The sequence below is a fragment of the Salvelinus fontinalis genome, chromosome 17, assembly GCF_029448725.1.
Source record: "Salvelinus fontinalis isolate EN_2023a chromosome 17, ASM2944872v1, whole genome shotgun sequence".
Classification (NCBI taxonomy): Eukaryota; Metazoa; Chordata; class Actinopteri; order Salmoniformes; family Salmonidae; genus Salvelinus; species Salvelinus fontinalis.
The window spans coordinates 18,251,944-18,263,196 of NC_074681.1; the positions used below are offsets into that span (position 1 = coordinate 18,251,944).

The 11,253-nt window shown below is 47.0% G+C and overlaps 1 long non-coding RNA gene across 1 annotated transcript in view; it reads right to left on the bottom strand.

Annotated features, from left to right (window-relative positions):
* Positions 1–7,300: 7,300 nt before the first annotated feature.
* Positions 7,301–11,253, bottom strand: part of LOC129813892 (uncharacterized) — a 7,210-nt gene continuing 3,257 nt past the window's right edge. Inside the window, exons 9-14 of the long non-coding RNA XR_008753203.1 lie at positions 11,213–11,253; positions 10,953–11,056; positions 10,161–10,385; positions 9,859–9,953; positions 9,573–9,706; positions 7,301–9,480 (exon numbers count right to left, since the gene is read on the bottom strand). The exon at positions 11,213–11,253 is cut by the window's right edge and continues 342 nt beyond it. This is a non-coding gene — a long non-coding RNA (uncharacterized LOC129813892). The remainder of the gene's footprint in view (positions 9,481–9,572; positions 9,707–9,858; positions 9,954–10,160; positions 10,386–10,952; positions 11,057–11,212) is intronic.

The window sequence follows — 11,253 nt, forward strand, 5'->3', positions numbered from 1 at the left end:
ATCTTAGTTTTTTCCCCCTTCATCACACACACACACACACACACACACACACACACACACACACACACACACACACACACACACACACACACACACACACACACACACACACACACACACACACACACACACACACACACACACACACACACACACACACACACACCACAGCTTTATGGTGGGGGAGAAATTGCTCAGTGCACAATGCGTGGGAGGGAGCAGCGGCCGACCGACCGAAGAGCGATAGATAGGTGGTTTTGGAATGAGAAACAGATCCACTGCCAACAGTCCATCAGGTGAAATGTGAAATACTCATTTGAAAGAGACAGGCCTACCGTAGATCAAGCGTCTGTTTGGGGGTTGGGGATGTGTCAAATTTAGAGGTCTTTAGAGCCGAAAATGGCTGTCTGGTAGTAGACACATCTAGGCCCGCTACACAAATCACACTTGACTGGCTGTTTATAAGGGGAGAGGAGTTTTCTTTTAGCAATATAAGATTCATGATCTTATTTTACTAATTCTCTGTCAACCTTTGTGTGTGAAAATATAACTATGGTCATCTTGAACCTCCCTTCCCTCCCCATTTACCCCCAGATATATATCCACTTCACCCAATACACACTAATCTCTCACTTCTCTCACCCCTCCACCTCTTTCACTCTCTCTCTCTCTGTGGTGTGACAGTGAGGGTGAAGTGTCTGTGACTACACTAATGAAAGATCAAAGAAATGCTACCAAATCAAATCAAATTTATTTATAAAGCCCTTCATACATCAGCTGATGTATCAAAGTGCTGTACAGAAACCCAGCCTAAAACCCCAAACAGCAACCAATGCAGGTGTAGAAGCACGGTGGCTAGAAAAAACTCCCTAGAAAGGCCAAAATCTAGGAAGAAACCTAGAGAGGAACCAGGCTATGAGGGGGTGGCCAGTCCTCTTCTGGCTGTGCCAGGTGGAGATTATAACAGAACATGGCCAAGATGTTCAAATGTTCATAAATGACCAGCATGGTCAAATAATAATAATCACAGTAGTTGTCGAGGGTGCAACAAGTCAGCACCTCAGGAGTAAATGTCAGTTGGCTTTTCATAGCCGATCATTGAGAGTATCTCTACCGCTCCTGCTGTCTCTAGAGAGTTGAAAACAGCAGGTCTGGGACAGGTAGCACGTCCGGTGAACAGGTCAGGGTTCCATAGCCGCAGGCAGAACAGTTGAAACTGGAGCAGCAGCACAGTCAGGTGGACTGGGGACAGCAAGGAGTCATCATGCCAGGTAGCCCTGAGGCATGGTCTTAGGGCTCAGGTCCTCCGAGAGAGAGAAAGAAAGAGAGAAAGAAAGAATTAGAGACAGCATACTTGTGAATGCACCAATTTGTAAGTCGCTCTGGATAAGAGCGTCTGCTAAATGACTTAAATGTAATGTAAATGTAATACTTAAATTCACACAGGACACCGGATAAGACAGGAGAAATACTCCAGATATAACAGACTGACCCTAGCCCCCCGACACATAAACTACTGCAGCATAAATACTGGAGGGTGAGACAGGAGGGGTCAGGAGACACTGTGGCCCCATCCGATGATACCCCCGGAGAGGGCCAAACACGCAGGATATAACCCCACCCACTTTGCCAAAGCACAGCCCCCACACCACTAGAGGGATATCTTCAACCACCAACTTACCATCCTGAGACAAGGCCGAGTTTAGCCCACAAAGATCTCCGCCACGGCACAACCCAAGGGGGGGAGCGCCAACCAGTGTTTTTCTGGATCAAACGCGCCAAATAAATGGACATTTTGGAGATATAACGACGGAATTTATCGAACAAAAGAACCGTTTGTGATGTTTATGGGACATAAACAAAAGAAGATCTTCAAAGGCAAGGCATGAATTATATCGTTATTTCTGCATTTTGTGTCGCGCCTGGCGGGTTGAAATATGAATGTCATGTGTTTGTTTGGTGGGGAGCTATCCTCAGATAATCGCATGGTTTGCTTTCGCCGTAAAGCCTTTTTGAAATCTGACACGTTGGCTGGATTAACAACAAGTGTAGCTTTAATTTGGTGTATTGCATGTGCGATTTCATGAAAGTTTAATATTTATAGTAATTTAATTTGAAATTGGCGCTCTGCCATTTCACCGGATGTTGTCGAGGGGTTCCGCTAGCCGTAACAATTAATGGCCATCAGAAAAGAATCTGCATCGATGTTGGTCAGGAGGTCCAAGTGCACAGCCCTCGCGGTGAGACACTTGAAAATGATCCCAATCTCTTCTCGACACACTGCCCCAGTTTGACCTGGAAGGGCCCGAAGTAGTCCATGCCCGTGGAGTGGAAAGCTAGCTTGAAAAGGCACAGTCACAGCTGGAAGGTCAGCCATCTCGGGGACAGCAGGTCTGGATTTGCATCCACTGCTCAACATAGTCTACCACCAACTCGGCTGAGCTCTCCGAACTCATCAAGCTCCAGAGACAATGTAAATAGGTGACTGCTGGACGGGACAGGCTTACCAGCTTTCAGGAGATGCAGCTTATTTGGGAAACTCTCTTGCTGCCCTGTGTAGTGCTTGCATAGTGACACCTCCTCAGGATGTCCGTTTGGCTTAGCTGGTCACTCATCTGGACTTTGAAGGAAGAAAAGTGGTCCTTGGCTCCATCTGTTGGGCATCTTGTGATGCACAGAGGTCTGTAAAGTTCTTGAATCTCAGCCACCCTGGTGCCTATGAAAACTTTGAAGCTAGCAGGATTCTGACTGCAGCAACATCAGCATGGCTGTAGAATCTGTCCACAGGGTGGTCTGGTTGATCTCAATGTAAGCTCTTTCTCTAGCAGCTTGGCAAGCTGGGCTCCAATGACGGCTGCAAAAAGCTCTAGTCTTGGCATGTAATCTAGCCACTTAGGAGCAACTCTGGAACTGGCCATGAGGAAAGGCAGGGAGGTCTTGCCTTGACTATCTTCTGTTTTCAGTATGCAACGGAACTGTAGGCCTTCTCTGAAGAGTCGCAGAATACATGGACCTCTCTGGTGACACTCAATTGGTCGACATCTGCAGGTACATAGCACCTAGACAGGATGAAGTGTGGCAGGATCTGAGCTCTACTTCCCAATTGTTGCAAGCCTGGAGTAGCTCTTGAGGGAGAAGAGGGTTCAAATCAAATCAAACTTTATTTGTCATAGGTGCCGAATACAACATGTGTAGACCTTACCGTGAAATGCTTACTTACAAGAATGTGCAGTTCAAGAAAGAGTTAAGCAAATATTTACAAAATAAACTTAGGTAAAAAATAATAAAAAGTAACACAATTAAAAAAAACTATAGCGAAGCAATATACAGGGCGTACCGGTACCGAGTCAATGTGCGGGGGTACAGGTTAGTCGAGATAATTTGTACATGTACATGAAGTGACTATAATAGATAATAAACAGTGAGTATTGAACTATTTTGTTAATAGTTCAGCAGTCTTATGGCTTGGGGGTAGAAGCTGTTAAGGAGCCTTTTGGACCTAGACTTGGCGCTCCGGTACCGCTTGCCGTGCGGAAACAGAGAAAACAGTCTGTGACTTGGGTGACTGGAGTCTTTGACAATTTTATGGGATTTCCTCTGACACCGCCTATTATATATGTCCTGGATGGCAGGAAGCTTGGCCCCAGTGATGTACTGGGCCGTACATACTACCCTCTTTAGCGCCTTACGGTCAGATGCCGAGCAGTTACCATACCAAGTGGTGATGCAACCGGTCAGGATGCTCTCGATGGTGCAGCTGTATAACTTTTTGAGGATCTGAGGACCCATGCCAAATCTTTTCAGTCTCCTGAGAACAAAAAGGTGTTGTCGTGCCCTCTTCACGACTGTGTTGGGGTGTTTGGACCATTATAGTTTGTAGGAGATGTGGATACCAAGGAACTTGAAACTCTTGACCAGCTCCAATACAGCTCCGTCGATGTTAATGGTGTCTGTTCGGCCCTCCTTTTCCTGTAGTCCACGATCAGCTCCTTTGTCTTGCTCAGATTGAGGGAGAGGTTGTTGTCCTGGCACCACACTGCCAGGTCTCTGACCTCCTCCCAATAGGCTGTCTCATCATTGTTGGTGATCAGGCATACCACTGTTGTGTAGTCAGCAAACTTAATGATGGTGTTGGAGTCGTGTTTGGCCATGCAGTCGTGGGTGAATAGGGAGTACAGGAGATGACTGAGGCACACACCCCTGAGGGGCCCCTGTGTTGAGGATCAGTGTAGCAGACGTGTTATTGCCTACCCTTACCACCTGGGGGCGGCCCGTCAGGAAATCCAGAATCCAGTTGCAGAGGGAGGTGTTAAGTCCCAGGGTCCTTAGCTCAGGGATGAGCTTTGTGGGCACTATGGTGTTGAACGCTGAGCTGTAGTCATTCTCACATAGGTGTTCCTTTTTCCAGGTTGGAAAGGGCAGTGCGATTGAGATTGTATCATCTGTGGATCTGTTGGGGCGGTATGCGAATTGGAGTGGGTCTACTGTATCCGGGAGGATGCTGTTGATGTGAGCCATGACCAGCCTTTCAACGCACTTCATGGCTACCGACGTGAGTTCTACGGGGCGGTAATCATTTAGTAAGGTTACCTTCGATTCCTTGGGCACATGGACTATGGTGGTCTGCTTGAAACATGTAGGTATTACAGACTCGGTCAGGGAGAAGTTGAAAATGTCAGTGAAGACACATGCCAGTTGTTCCGCGCATGCTTTGAGTACACGTCCTGGTAATCTGTCTGTCCCGTGGCCTTGTGAATATTGACCTGTTTTAAGGTCTTGCTCACATAGGCTACCCAGAGCGTTATCACACAGTCATCCAGAACAGATGGTGCTCTCATGCATGCTTTTGTTTTGCTTGCTTCGAAGCGAGCATAAAAGGCATTTCGCTCAACTGGTAGGCTCACATCACTGGGCAGCTCATGTCTGTTTTTCCCTTTGTAGTCCGTAATAGTTTTCAAGCCCTGCCACATCCAATGAGCATCAGAGCTGGTGTAGTAAGATTCAATTCAAATCCTGTATTGGCGCTTGCTTGTTTGATGGTTCGTCGGAGGGCATAGTGGATTGCCTTATAAGCGTCCGGATTAGTATCCCGCTCCTTGAAAGCGGCAGCTCTAGCCTTTACCTCGATGCGGATGTTGCCTTCTGGTTGGGATATGTACGTACGGTCACTGTGGGGACAACATCGTTGATGTACTTGTTGATGAAGCCGATGATTGAGGTAATATACTCCTCAATGCCATTGGATGAGTCCCGGAACATTTTCCAGTCTCTACTAGCAAAACAGTCCTGTAGCGTAGCATCCGCGTCATCTGACCACTTCCGTACTGAGTGAGTCACTGGTACTTCCTGCTTTAGTTTTTGCTTGTAAGCCGGAATCAGAAGGATAGAATTATGGTCAGATTTGCCAAATGAAGGGCGGGGGAGAGCTTTGTATGCATATTTCTGTGTAGAGTAAACGTGGTCTAGAGTTTTATTTCCTCTGGTTGCACATGCTGGTAGAAATCAGGTCAAACGGATTTACGTTTGCCTGCATTAAAGTCCCCAGCCACTAGGAGCGCCGCTTTTGCCTCAGCCTGTCCTTATGCCTTTTGCTTGATGACTGGCCATCATAGTCTTGACACCAGGACTCGTACTATTAAAACTCTGAGAACTTGAGTAAGGACTGGACCTGTAGTGCAAACTTCTTGTAGGCAGCTGTATCTCCACGTTGTACATCGGGAGAGTACATGACACCAGCTATCTTCTTCAGGGTGACATGGTGTGGCTGTCCAAACTTCTCATTCAGGGCTGTCATGGTGTCTGAGTAAGGCATGGGGGAGTTGAGGTAGGAATCTGCCAGTAGGCAGGCTTATTCTAGCATTAAGTGATCAACCAGGATCTGATATTTGAAGAGCTCATCCCCATCAGCTGGCAGGAGGTTCTCTAGCGCGATCTTCAGCCAATTGAACTCGGGTGTCGGCTGATGAAGTTAAGGATGGTTGGCCTTGGCGGTGGTGAAGCCTCTAGGGGGCAGCCGGGGTTGAGGGTTTGGCCTAGGTATCCATGGAACCTGACATGGTTGTCGAGCTGGTGGGTGCTCTTGTTGCCTTTGGCTGGCAGCTATTCGTGGCTCACAGGCTGCTGCATGAGTGTGAGCCCTATGAGGAAGAGACTGCTGGGTCGCTGCACCGACATAACGCTGTGAACGTGCAGCACTGTCCTGGTGAGTAGGTTGGCGATAGTCCCCGTCAGGGTGATACTGTATCTTGACTCTCTGGGGCACGGCGAAGGTGCAGCCTCTCTTGGAGGGTGGCCTGGAGTCTTGACTACTAATGCTGGTCTACTCTGTTTAGCAGCAGAAGAAATTGCCTGATCCCTTATGACTTTGAGCTCACTCATCATCTTGTCCAGGTCTGCTACTTGTTCTTTCTCTGGCTGCTCTGATTCCTCTTCTGTAGGCCATGGTGGTGGATCAGGCCACTCACCATAGTCGTGTTCTTCTTTGTCATTATCATACTCTTGGCTGAACACTTCCTCTAGCTTCGGGGGGGGGGGGGGGGGGGGTTGGACTGGAAGGACCGACTTGAGCCAGATGGTTGTTGAGTAGACTTTGTTGGGGTGTAGCTGGCTGCAGTCGGGTCAAGGGGTGGCTGGAGATCGCTGACCTTTTCCAAAAACTTTTAATCTGTCAAGCTTGACGGATTCTCTCTGTACTGCTAGTTGAGACATACTCAGATTTTTGTTCTCTTTACGGATCTCTTCTCTCCTGTGTGCCCGGTAAGCGTTTTGCACACTCTTGGCATTCTCTCAACCAGCTTCACCTGGAATGCTTATCCAACAGTCTTGAAGGAGTTCCCACATATGCTGAGCACTTGTTTGCTGCTTTTCCTTCACTTTGTTGTCCAACTCATCCCAAACCATCTCAATTGGATTGAGGTTGGGTGATTGTGGAGGCCTGGTCATCTGATGCAGTACTCCATCACTCTCTCTTCAACCGGGGCCAGCCGTAAAATAACTTCCTCAGTGTCTTAGCTGCCTGCATCTCATGGGAAGTAGACTGTCAGCCTGAACAGCATGTAAACAAAACCAGATCAGAGTGTACCGTGCACCAGCTCTGGCATGACTGCGTTCATATGGTATGTGTAATAACACATTCATAGTCAATCACATCAAAAGGCGCTGGTGCAGAAACTCCAATAAATAGCAGCATGGCAGAATTGTAGCCCGACTCCAGACTCCATTGGCCTACTATCCAGGAGGCTAATCAAGCACCAATGTGCAGGTACCAGAGCTACAAGAGAGAAACAGAAACACCTCTTGCTGCAAAGAGTTCAAGTTTTTATTTCAGGATGTGGTACTGAGATACTGTCTGTCTGGCCATGCAATGTGTGTGAAAGTTGTTCCTGGCCTTGCATCTTCATTAATCGCGCGCGCGCGCACACACACACACACACACACACACACACACACACACACACACACACACACACACACACACACACACACACACACACACACACACACACACACACACACACACACACACACACACACACACACACACACAAATGTGGCAGTGTGGTTAAGAGGAGCTTTAGTGCTCTAGTATTTGATCAGTTTCAGCTCAAACCAATGTTAACACCCACTATCATGACTGTCTCTAGTTTAAACTCCAACAAGACAATACAGAGTTAAAAATTATTTAACTGATCTAGGTGACGTTTAGTTAAGCGGGAAAGAATGGAAGAAGAGCAATATAAAAGTAATGAGGATAAGGTGATTTATGCCATGATTGAAAATGTTTCTTGACAGGGAATCAGACAAACTCTTCACAAGATGTTGAGACCAATGACAGAGTACTTATATTTGGGCTAAAAGAAACCTTTCAACATGCTGGTGTAGAATGAACCAACCAACCCACACCAGGATTCCATACTATTCTCCCAACATTACTCACACTCTTAGCCAACCATACAAAAGACTAAGAGCAGGGATCATAGACTTACACCAGTGACGGTATGGTTACCCTGGTGGCAGTATGGTTTACACCAGTGATCCCCATTACCCCATGGTTACGCCAGTGTTCCCCATTACCCCATGGTTACGCCAGTGTTCCCCATTACCCCATAGTTACACTAGTGATCTCCATTACCCCATGGTTACACCAGTGATCCTCAATACCCCATGGTTACACCAGGGATCCCCATTACCCCATGGTTACACCAGTGATCCCCATTTCCCCATGGTTACACCAGTGTTCCCCATTACCCCTCTGGTTACACCGGCGATCTCCATTTCCCCATGGTTACACCAGTGATCCCCATTACCCCATGGTTACGCCAGTGTTCCCCATTACCCCATGGTTACACCAGTGATCTCCATTTCCCCATGGTTACACCAGTGATCCCCATTACCCCATGGTTACGCCAGTGTTCCCCATTACCCCATGGTTACACCAGTGATCCCCATTACCCCATGGTTACACCAGTGATCCTCATTACCCCATGGTTACACCAGTGATCCCCATTACCCCATGGTTACGCCAGTGTTCCCCATTACACCATGGTTACACCAGTGATCCCCATTACCCCATGGTTACACCAGTGTTCCCCATTACCCCATGGTTACACCAGTGATCCCCATTACCCCATGGTTACACCAGTGATCCCCATTACCCCATGGTTACGCCAGTGTTCCCCATTACCCCATGGTTACACCAGTGATCCCCATTACCCCATGGTTACACCAGTGTTCCCCATTACCCCTATGGTTACACCAGTGATCCCCATTACCCCATGGTTATACCAGTGATCCCCATTACCCCATGGTTATACCAGTGATCCCCATGGTTACTCCAGTAAGACACTTCAGTGACAGATAAGATAGACATGTACTGTACATCATTCAAGGTAGTGGAGGGTATTTTCATGATCAGAGAGAAGCCTTCTTATTTAGAGCTTAAGTACTTTGGTCATTATTACATGTTTGAAAAAGAGGACACCTGGGGTGAGTTTGAGGTCCCACAGGGGGACCAGTATGATGACTGAATGGCTAAAATGTAAAAGTGCATCCATTATGTTAGACTCTGCAAAACCTTCATAGAGTAAAATTATACAGCAAAGAGCTGCTCCCATTACCAGATCATTTAATATCAGGACCAAACCCTGTGGTAAAAATAGTGCATGCAAAGAGTGAATTACATGGCTATAGAACTGAATTACAGTTCTATAGCCATACTAATACAGACAAACATCTACCACCAACACCACAGGCCAGATGAAACCCAGAGAGGAGAAGAATGGGGGGAAACTCGGAGGAGAGATATCCAGGCTGGGAAATAGAGGACATGTTGTCGTTCCATGCTGGAGCCAAGTGTAAGTAAACTATCTTTATATTGGTCTTTGAGCTCTCAGTTGGTGCTTCCGTCAAACAGGTATTTGACCCGCCTCTGCAATTCTTCGACCAATCTCTTCTGAGCTTTCTCCTGGCTGGCCTGCCAATCTTCGGAGAGACAGAGAGAACAGCCAATCAGAAAATAACCTGACTGTGTGTGTGTGTGCTTTTGTGTGTGTATGTGAGTTTCAGAGGCCTACCTAGGAGCAGAGTAGAGGGTTGGAGAAGGTGACTTTGGTCCCAGAAGTGTTGTCCTCAAACCCAGGTTTCTCCAGACCTCTCTTCACAAATCACTCATCTAGAACTTTCCTCACTGAGGTACCACTGCTGGAGTCTGTGGAGGGTTCACAATACTGTATTGTAAGTGTGTGTTTGTGTTTGTGAAGTGGACATTATGTGTGTGTGTCAGTATTAAACAAGGTGAACCTTGTGCGACTGAGCTATCTCCAGCCCTAATAACAGTTTGTGTGTGTGTGTAGTACTGACCCATCTCGTCCTCCCCCAGTAGGCCCAGTAAGCGCTGGCTGACTTTGGCTCTAATGGTTTTCTTATTCCCCTGACCTCGAGTCTGCATACTATACCTGTCAATCACATCAGCTTTAAGGAACATCTCTGCCAACTAACAGTGAATTCAAGGCTTTTTGTGTGTCATGAGCACCTTAAAATAATAGTTCATTTAAAATACAGCACAAGTTAAGTGGTTTAAAAAAAAATGTAAACCACTTAAGAGGATGGATTATACCTTTAACTGACATACAGAAATGAGAGTTCAATAAATCAGTCTTTACCCAGAAAACCTCAGCTGGATGGAGCTTCTGTACCGAGTTCCTGTAAGGGCGGAGTTAGCAGATGTAAGGCAAGCCCCATCCAACAGAATCTGGAGCCAATGCACCGCCTCCTCAGTGCTGCTGGTTGGGGCCACAGTTGCCAATTAAAGTGCCAGTTGAGACAGCGCCCTCTGGCATGCCGACTGACAGGCTGCAGCCTCACTGGAACCTGTCAATCAAATCTGCCTGGGGAGAAAAGAGAGAGGAGAAGGGGAGAAACAGGGGGAGAGAGAGGGAGGGATAGGGAGGAAGGAGAGAGGAGGGGAGAAAAGGCGGAGATAGAGGGAGGGATAGGGAGAAAGGAGACAGGAGGAGAGAAAAGGGGGAGCGAAGTGAAAGAGGACGCTGAAATCGATATTATGTTGTCTGTTTTGACTGAACGTCCAAGTGTAGTGTAACTAGTCACTGAGTAGATTTTAAAATGTGAAATAATGATTTGTGGCTCAGCTCATCTGTATTTATGAGAAGCTTTATACATACAGTACCAGTCAAAAGTTTGGACACACCAACTTATTCAAGGGTTTTTCTTTACTTTGACTATTTTTTAATCAAACAAGTGTTAAACAAATCAAAATATATTTTATATTTGAGATTCTTCAAAGTAGCCACCCTTTGCCTTGATGACAGCTTTGCACACTCTTGGGAGGCCCAGCCCCCGCCCCCCCCCCCCCCCTCCCTCTGTCTGTGACGTCATAATCAGGGGTTGTCCAGAGGTGGGGTCTGGGCCTCCAACAGCTCTTTAAGGGCGCTTACGTAGTTTGCTCCCACCACTTCCTTACTGCCGAGGACCCCGGACAGCCGCTGGAGGGCCACTTTAGCTGCCTCCTGCTGCACCGGTTTCTTTTTTCTGGAACCCTCTGGAGTCAACCAGTCAAACAATCATATTTTAAACATTATACAATACCTATAGTATATATCTATATACATGATATACACACAGTATATTTACATGCAATACACCATAAAACATAACATTGTAAAGTATCCATTTGGCCTACTAAATGTGGCATTACCTGGGGCATAGAAGGTGATTGGTCCAGTGAATCGGAGGGTG